This window comes from Lycium barbarum, chromosome 3, assembly GCF_019175385.1.
Source record: "Lycium barbarum isolate Lr01 chromosome 3, ASM1917538v2, whole genome shotgun sequence".
Lineage (NCBI taxonomy): Eukaryota > Viridiplantae > Streptophyta > Magnoliopsida > Solanales > Solanaceae > Lycium > Lycium barbarum.
The window spans coordinates 120,628,739-120,637,056 of record NC_083339.1 but is presented as its reverse complement, the minus strand read 5'-3'; the positions used below and the strand labels follow the sequence as shown (position 1 = coordinate 120,637,056).

Genomic DNA, 8,318 nt, shown 5'->3' with positions numbered 1-8,318 from the left:
GGAAGTGAGTGTGAGAGGTGGATGTTGTAGCTTCATCTGTCATGAAAGGGAATATTTCTTCATGGAAATGCACATCTCTGGAAACTAGAATTTGTTTTGTCTCTAGATCTAGAACTTTGTAACCTTTCTGGTTAGTAGGATAACCCAAGAAAACACATTTTCTTGCCCTTTCATCAAACTTTCCCCTTCCTTGGGACAAGGTAGATACATAACAGAGGCATCCAAATGATTTCAGGAAAGTATAACATGGCTTTCTCCCAAATAGGACCTGATAAGGACTCTTCCCTTTGAGAACTTTAGAAGGCATTCTATTGATCAAATATGTAGCAGTCAAAATACATTCACCCCAATAGGATATGGGTACTTTAGATTGAAAAAATAATCCTCTAGCAAGTTCCAAGAGATGTCTATGTTTTCTCTCCACCACCCCATTTTGTTGTGGGGTGGCAGTGCAGCTTCTTTGGGCCTTCTTCCTTGTTGTTTTGCCCATTCGTTCAGCCCAGTAAGATGAGGACTATGATGGCTCAAAGTAATAGATCTAACAGATGTCAACCTTGTAAAACTCAGACCAAACATTTCACTATGTTTCACTTTATCAACTCACCTTCTTCTTTAACTCATCTACTCGATTTCTTCTTGAACCATCATCGGAATTCTCACCGGAAATATCATATTCAACATTTTCTTCATAATCCGGCCAACTTGAAAATGAACTCATTGTATTTTATATATTTTTTGTAAAAATAAACTCACACTATATTAGTGTATTATATCTGTCACGACCCAACCCCGTAGGCCGTGACTAGTGCCCGATCTGGGCACCCGAACCCATCTATCAAATATTATCTCAAATTCTATCAACTCATTCTAGTATATGGCGGAAGCCGACAAGGCTTTATTTCAAATTTAGGTAATTTCCAGAAAAATTTCGACAGAGTTTCCTTTGTTTTACGGACTATCCAATATACCCTGCACGCAGAAAATACCAACAAAAGCCACACAGGGCTAACCAAGCAATATATAAACATATACGGACCGGCCGCCTCGGCGTATAGGATCGCCCAAACAACATATGCGGACCGGCCGCCTCGGCGTATGGGATCGCCCAAACGACATGTACATACATCCATACAGAAAGACCCTAACCCACAAACATGTCCACAGACCTCTAAACAGACCGACAGATTCATATGACGGGACAGGGCCCCGCCGTACCCATGAACGAATATATACAAATGCACTAATAAATATATATACCAAAAGTATAAGCTCCGGAAAGAGAGGAGCACTCCGAATAGCAGAAAGGGTGTCCTAAACAGGTGGATCACCAGGCTGTGCGTCTGTACCTGCGGGCATGAAACGCAGCCCCCGGAGAAGGGGGTCAGTACGAAATATGTACTGAGTATGCAAAGTAGAAAGTACAGAAATAAATCTGAATAATAATCGAATCAGATATATAGAAAATAATACATATCAAAATGTTTATTTCCAAAGTATAAATTATGCATAGGGCACTGGAAAATGTGGTCGCCCGCCTGTCGATGGCGCCACAACACAGCATAACACCAGAAAGTTTCAAATCTCCGAATCCCCGTCACACATCACAACACAGCATAACGCCAAACACAGCATAACGCCAAACATAAGTGGAACCCGACCCTCGAGCGAGGAGCACGGTGAACCATAAACACAGCATAACACCGGAATGTATCAAAAAGCGCACGACAACAGAACCGGCCCGGGAACCAGCGAACGATATCATAGTAGGCACGAGCGGAGTAGTGAGGAATCATATGCATAAAATCATTATTATAAATCCGAAGGATAAGTAAAATAGTCATATTCGAAATCGGAATGATAATTATCACTTTTTGATTCAAAGTTGTCAAATTTACATAAAGGGCGTCGCGGGACCCACGGACGAGTATAGACCCGAACTGAGCCCGCCTATGAAAAACATACCCATTATACATCAAGCAAACTCCTATAAAAATTATTGGAACGATCCGAGCCTCTATGCGAAAAATATGGCATTCAGAGATTACAAAATTCCTTAAAGTGAACATTTTCTATGCGAATGTCGGAAAGCGATTACTTCAAATACATCATGGTTCATATTTCATAAAAACATACATAAGAGTGCCAAAGAATATATATATGGATCATAACATGCTCGGATCTCGAATTTGGAATTCCCTTAAAGCTCTAATCTAGCCTATGTGAAACTAAGGCATGCCAAAAGAAGGAAGGTTGCTTTACATACCTCGTACGCACTTCCAAAATAGTCAATCTAAAGTAAATTTCCAATCCACGCCTCGGGCTCCCCAAGGTCTACAAATACGCCAACGAATACCAAACATTAGTTAAGGGCACTTGAGCCATTCTTTCCAACTAATCATTAAATTCTACAGAAAATTCGGCAGCACTTCCCCTATAAATAGGCCATCCCGAGAATTTATCTCGCTCAAAATCAAAAACAACAACCACAATAACCAACCTAGCAACATCAATAATCAATTCAAAAGGCAAAACAACAGTAATAGCTCTCTTTTACATCTTTCAACAACTTTCCAAATATTCGTTTCAACGGCTTACTTTCAAGCCACAATATCGTTCGTACATTCGATTATTAACCCAAATCCATACTAACAACATTCAAGAACATTCTAAACAATTCACATAATTTTTCCAACAAGCCAAGAATTTTTCTCTATGTTGCCCGAAAACAGTCCCCTTAGCCGAGCAACCCTTTTTTTTTTTCACTTTCCTCATTTTCAAGTCATGTTTTGTATCACAATCCACAATAGAACGATATGATTTTCATAAAATATACAACTTACGTCAAACGCACAACTAACCTCAAAACAGCCCACAAATTCTCAACATCAATCTTGAGTTATTAATTGCTCATTTCCAACTAAAATTCATAACAACGACAACTAAAACGTTAAGCGATACTAATGCGATCTTCGACATATTATACGACCCACATTCGTCCACACTACACATACATATATATTAATGGTTCTCATATATAAGGATTGCATTCAATGCACAAAGTTCTCCAAATCAGTCCGCACATTTACCATATCAATTTCGGGGTATTTAACTCTCATTTCCAACACAAAAGTCATCACAACAACCATTTCGACGCTAAGCGATATTAATTCATTCTTTGCTACAAATTGGAGGCCATATACACGGCTACATACCCACCTATATACATACATCGATAGTTCTCATTCATTTCTTCACCCTACAACAATCAACATACTAAATAGAGTTAATTCTTCACTTAGTCACAACACCCATTTACACAACTTCACACACCATACACGACCCAACTTCCAACATACTACATTTCATGATTTTTCATCCATATTGACATACTATAATATGCATACAACATTTATAACTCAAAAACAAGATTAGATCTCACCTTTCTTCTTCAATCCACCAATAGGCTAGGGTTTGCAAATCTCTTAAATGAAAGACTTGATCACTCCAACAATGCTTCCAAGTTACTTAGGGACATCTAATTAGTTGATTTGTACCCAAGAAATATTTTTAGAGGGGCTTGATTTGGATTTGGTTTTCCATGGTCTTGGCCGTGAGCCATGGTTTTGGTTCCTCAACTTCTTGCTTTATTTTCTAAGTGTGGGAATGTGAAATGAGAGAAAGATGACTAAGTGGTCATCTTTTAAGTCCCCTTAAAATATCTCTTATTGCCTTTGGGCCCACACATGTGTTGGACCAATTAAAATTGGCCACAACAATGTGTGGGGACCACTTCAATCCACACATCTTCCTTTTTTTTTTTTTTTTTTTTTCAAGAGTTTTAATTTCCAAATTTATGAATTATGGTCCCAATTTTTCCTAAGTGTTCAAGCTAACAATTTCATACACAACTTATGTCTCAAAATAAAATCAAAGGTCAAAAGTCCCGACTTCAAATCCCGGAATAGTCTTGGCCTTAATTTATCATAGTTAATCCGGGTTGTCCCAATGCATAAAAATACGGGACGTAACAATATCAATACCATTATAGTATTATATATAGAAAGTTTAACATATGAGATTTTGTATACTTATGTAAAACTTCTCACGTTAGATCGGATTTGATAAAATTTACTTATAAAACAACTGGATATGGAATATGTTATGGGTGATACATATTTGATATTTATGTTAAAAGTTTCACGCTAAATCAGTTTTGCATAACCTTTTCTATAAATATATTTTGATATGAAATATTTTATGAATTATATGATGGTAAAATTTCTAAATAACAATCTTTACTAAAGAACTGTCAACTGTTTTATGTTGATATATGATATTTGGCACAAATATCATGTTTTGTGTCGTATTACAAACTTCTTCTTATGACTTTTATCGCTTAATTCATGAAGTAACCATCGTATTTGAACTTATGTCGTTACATTTCATATGTATAGGTACGATGACGACAAACGATGGAAAATGTGCTTGAAATGAGTGGAATTCGTAGCATATGTCGATTGGCTGAGGTGACGAGTCGATGACCGAAAACGACTAACTGAAAAGGAGAGTTAATCGACTGCAGATCCTCGCTTTCCTTCCGCATCGCGGAAGGATCGCGAGAAGCTCCAGAAATTCAGGCCATCGACCCGCATCGCGTGAAGAAAGCGGAACAACTAAAATCAGTCATCAGTGTGCGCGATCAACCCGCATCGCGTGAAGAAGGCGTGAAGCTGCAGATCATTGTGCGATCCTTCAGCGATGCGGAAGGAAAGCGGGACTCTGCGGATGTTTTCCCGATTAGACTAGGATTTGGATTCCTTATTTATTATTTTTACCCTAGCCTATATATACACGTTTTTATAGCTGAGAACGTTATTCTGGGATTATTCAAGGATTTGTAAGCCACCGTTCTCCTTTTTATCTCTCTAGGTTATTTTATTTTTCATCTTTCTCAACCCTAGTCTATTCATGGCTTCTTTTGTCTATGATCGAATCATGAGTAGCTAAATCTCCTAGTTCTAGGGTTGTGGCGAAAGACTTGAAAGCTGATGTGATGACAATTATTATCTATTGATTTTCCATATTGTGGGTTGCTTATTTATTCTTGATTTCAATTGTTTGATTATCTGGCCAATAGTTAGACACAATATCTGTGGTGCGTGGGTTGAACTTGAGAAAGGGAATTCACGTACGTAATAAGAATAAATAGAGTTTGTTCGATTTAATCGTTTAGCTAATGAGGATAGAGATATACCCTTTAACCCTAATTAGTTGAATACGGTAAAATAAATGCGTTCTTGTTACATCTGATGACCATAGAGATATAGGCATTAAGGTAACATCTACAGGCTTGTGAGTAGTTCGAGAGAATATCATAAAGCATAATTAACCCGTTAACTAGTAACCTAGGAAAGAAAATAGGTGGAATTGTACTAGATTGTCGAAAGCCATAACCCTAGATCTTTCCCTCATCTGATAATTCTTACAATCTTTGTCAAGATATTTCCAGTCACAAAAACACCCATTACAAATTGTTTACTTTTCAAGTTTTAGTTTAGTACAACAAACAATCTTGATTTTCACTTTCTTGAATAGTTTCATTCGAATTTGAATTAGTTTAACAGTAGAATCTAAGTCTCTGTGGGATCGATATCTGGACTTAACAGTCTATATTACTTGTACGACCACGTATACTTGCGTGTGCGTTTGGGAGCAACAAGTTTTTGGCGCCGCTGCCGGGGACTTAGCAGTATTACTGTTTTTCTAATTTGGATTTTTGAATTTCTATTCAAGTTTTTATTTATTTAATATTATTTTATTTTATTTTTAATTTAATATTTTGGTTAGCTTGCTTGACATGGCATCTTGGAGTAAAAATTTGTTGAATATTGGTTGTTCCTATTTTGGTGATCCTTGTCTGATTTTTGGAGGACCCCACTTGTGGCAACACTGTCAAAATATTTCCGGGAATGGGTTGTGTGCACCTTCCCAATCTTCGGAGTGGAATATTTGTAATATATGTGGTGGTCAAGACGGTCATTTGAATGGTTGTCCTAACTTTTACTCCCCATCCCCGAGCCCCTATTATGATTCTCCTGTTATTTGTGATGTTGACAGGAGTAACGAAATGGAGGATGCGGAAAGTCTTGCTCGGGTTAGCGATATGATGAAGAAAATAGGGGAGCAAATGATGGAGCATGATGCATTAATGAGAGAGCAAAACGCAGAAATGTGGAAAGCCATAGAGAGGATTCGTGCCAAACTCACAGAGATGCAGGCCGAGGCCGAAACTTGTAATGATCTACAAGTTACAGGCTTATCCAATACTCAAGAAGAACCTCAAACAGAAGAAAAGAGCGAGTTCCCACAAGTAGATAGCTTTGAAGAAGTAGAGATAGTGAGCCAATCTTGGCTAACAGAACAAGCTCAACAAATGAATTTCATGGGTTTCTCCGTGATGGTCTTACAAACATGGCTACACAACTGATAGAAGGTAGAACTGAGCTCGGACAAGAGATAGACCAATTTGGCTCAGATATCCATGGCTTGCAGGCACAAATGAATAAAAAGGTTGAGGCATCTGATGCCCAACCACATATTACCTTGGATAGTGGCCCACATGTGGAGCAGATAGAGGAATTCCAACCATTCGATCAGATCTTTGTTGATGATGTCATTGTTGAGGAGGTATACAAAAGTGAGGATGTCAGATATAATGCAGTTTTAGAGTTAGGGCGTGTTGGTCCTCGTTCTAAACATTTTTCTACATTATGCATGGTTGGCGACATGGAAATCGAGCCTTCCACGCTGATGAAGAGGTGTATAGATGAGGAACAAGAGTCTTACATCCTGAAATTTGCCACACCGAAAAGACAAAGCGACATTCCTCACTTAAGGACCAAGAAGTTCAAGAAACGATATTTATTGCTTGGTTCCTTTATTTTCACACCACCGCCCCAGAAGCATGATAGAAAATGCGATGCAAAATTAGGGGTGAAATTCATAAGTTCGAGGTGGAGGAAAAAGTTGATTCATGTCGTGCCATGACGTTTAGGGGAAGTCTGAGTACCCAAAATTGAAAGTTGAGAAGCATGCCAGAGTTTTAAGTGTGGGGTCATTCGCCCCTTGATGATGAGAGCATGTTGCTAGCTAGGCCCTAGTGGGCCCCAGGGAGTATTTCTTACCTTGCTTGCACTTTTTTTTTTTCAAATATATATGCATTGAGGGCATTGCATAATTTTAAGTGTGGGGTGGGAAAATACGTCCCTGGTTTGTAACAACATGTTTTGAGGTTGCGGATGATGATTAGTATGTCTTAGGATTTTTTTTAATTTTTAGTAGTTTTGCATCTTAGTGTTGAAAAAAATAATATTTTTTTTTCTTTATTTTTCTTTGATAACTTCTTAAGCCCCTCATTAGTAGGAATTCATCATCCACCCCCTTTGGTTTTCTTATGGTCTCGGTTCTTTCCCGAGGGGGGGCCTTTGAACCGGACGTAGGTAGATTTTTTCTTTTATAGTCATAGAAAGGGCTGTTCCTGATGACGGGTGGATGACAACCTGCTTGAGGGAAAATCAGTCCGTAGGCTAGGTACATTCAAATGCTAGGTGCACGGGATAGGTAAAGTCTTGGCATATGAGCAATCTTGAAATGTTTTATGAAAGCATGCCGTGAAATTGTATTACTTTTCTTGAAAACACTTGAAAATGGTTTTTGTGTTGACTCGTATGACCCACTTGGCATTGTTGATTTCCATTGTGTTTGATTGTTTCGAGGGACAACCGGATCCTTCTTGCGTTGATTATGTGCCATGTGTGAGTAAGGTTTCGTTTTTGAATCCATGTTTGGTATTGACATCCAGAACTTGCCCTGTGTGTTCACAAAGCGAAATGAAGTTTGGTTGAGCCTAGAAAATGATAGAGGCGTTTCTTTGATTAGTCACTAAAAAGCCTAAAAAGTTATCCTACCAACTTGCAAATAGTACCCTAGTTAACCCTTTTGAGCCTGTAGCTTTTTTCTTTGATAGCAGTTAATTAGCCTTTACCCCTTCGTTCTATAAAATTTGATTTTTGATCCAAACACTCCATGAGCACTTTAAGCAATTACAAGTATAATGGGAGTTGGGATGTGAAATAAAGAGGGAAAATGGGTGTTAATTGTAATCTAGAAAGACGATGGGAGCGCCGAATAAACAGAACTAATTCACCTGTTAGTTGGGAATTGAAGAAGAAAAGAAAGAGAGAAAAAAAAATGTAGCGAAAAAGTTTCCCTTCTAACTTGTGTGACTTTTTTTTTTTTTTTTTTTTTTTTACAAAAAG

General features: G+C 38.0%; 1 long non-coding RNA gene across 1 annotated transcript; it reads right to left on the bottom strand.

Annotated features, from left to right (window-relative positions):
* Nucleotides 1-983: 983 nt before the first annotated feature.
* Nucleotides 984-2,484, bottom strand: LOC132634071 (uncharacterized). The gene is made up of 2 exons (XR_009580023.1): nt 2,264-2,484; nt 984-1,346 (listed from the first exon to the last, which is right to left on the bottom strand). It is a non-coding gene; the product is annotated as an uncharacterized LOC132634071 (long non-coding RNA).
* Nucleotides 2,485-8,318: the final 5,834 nt, after the last annotated feature.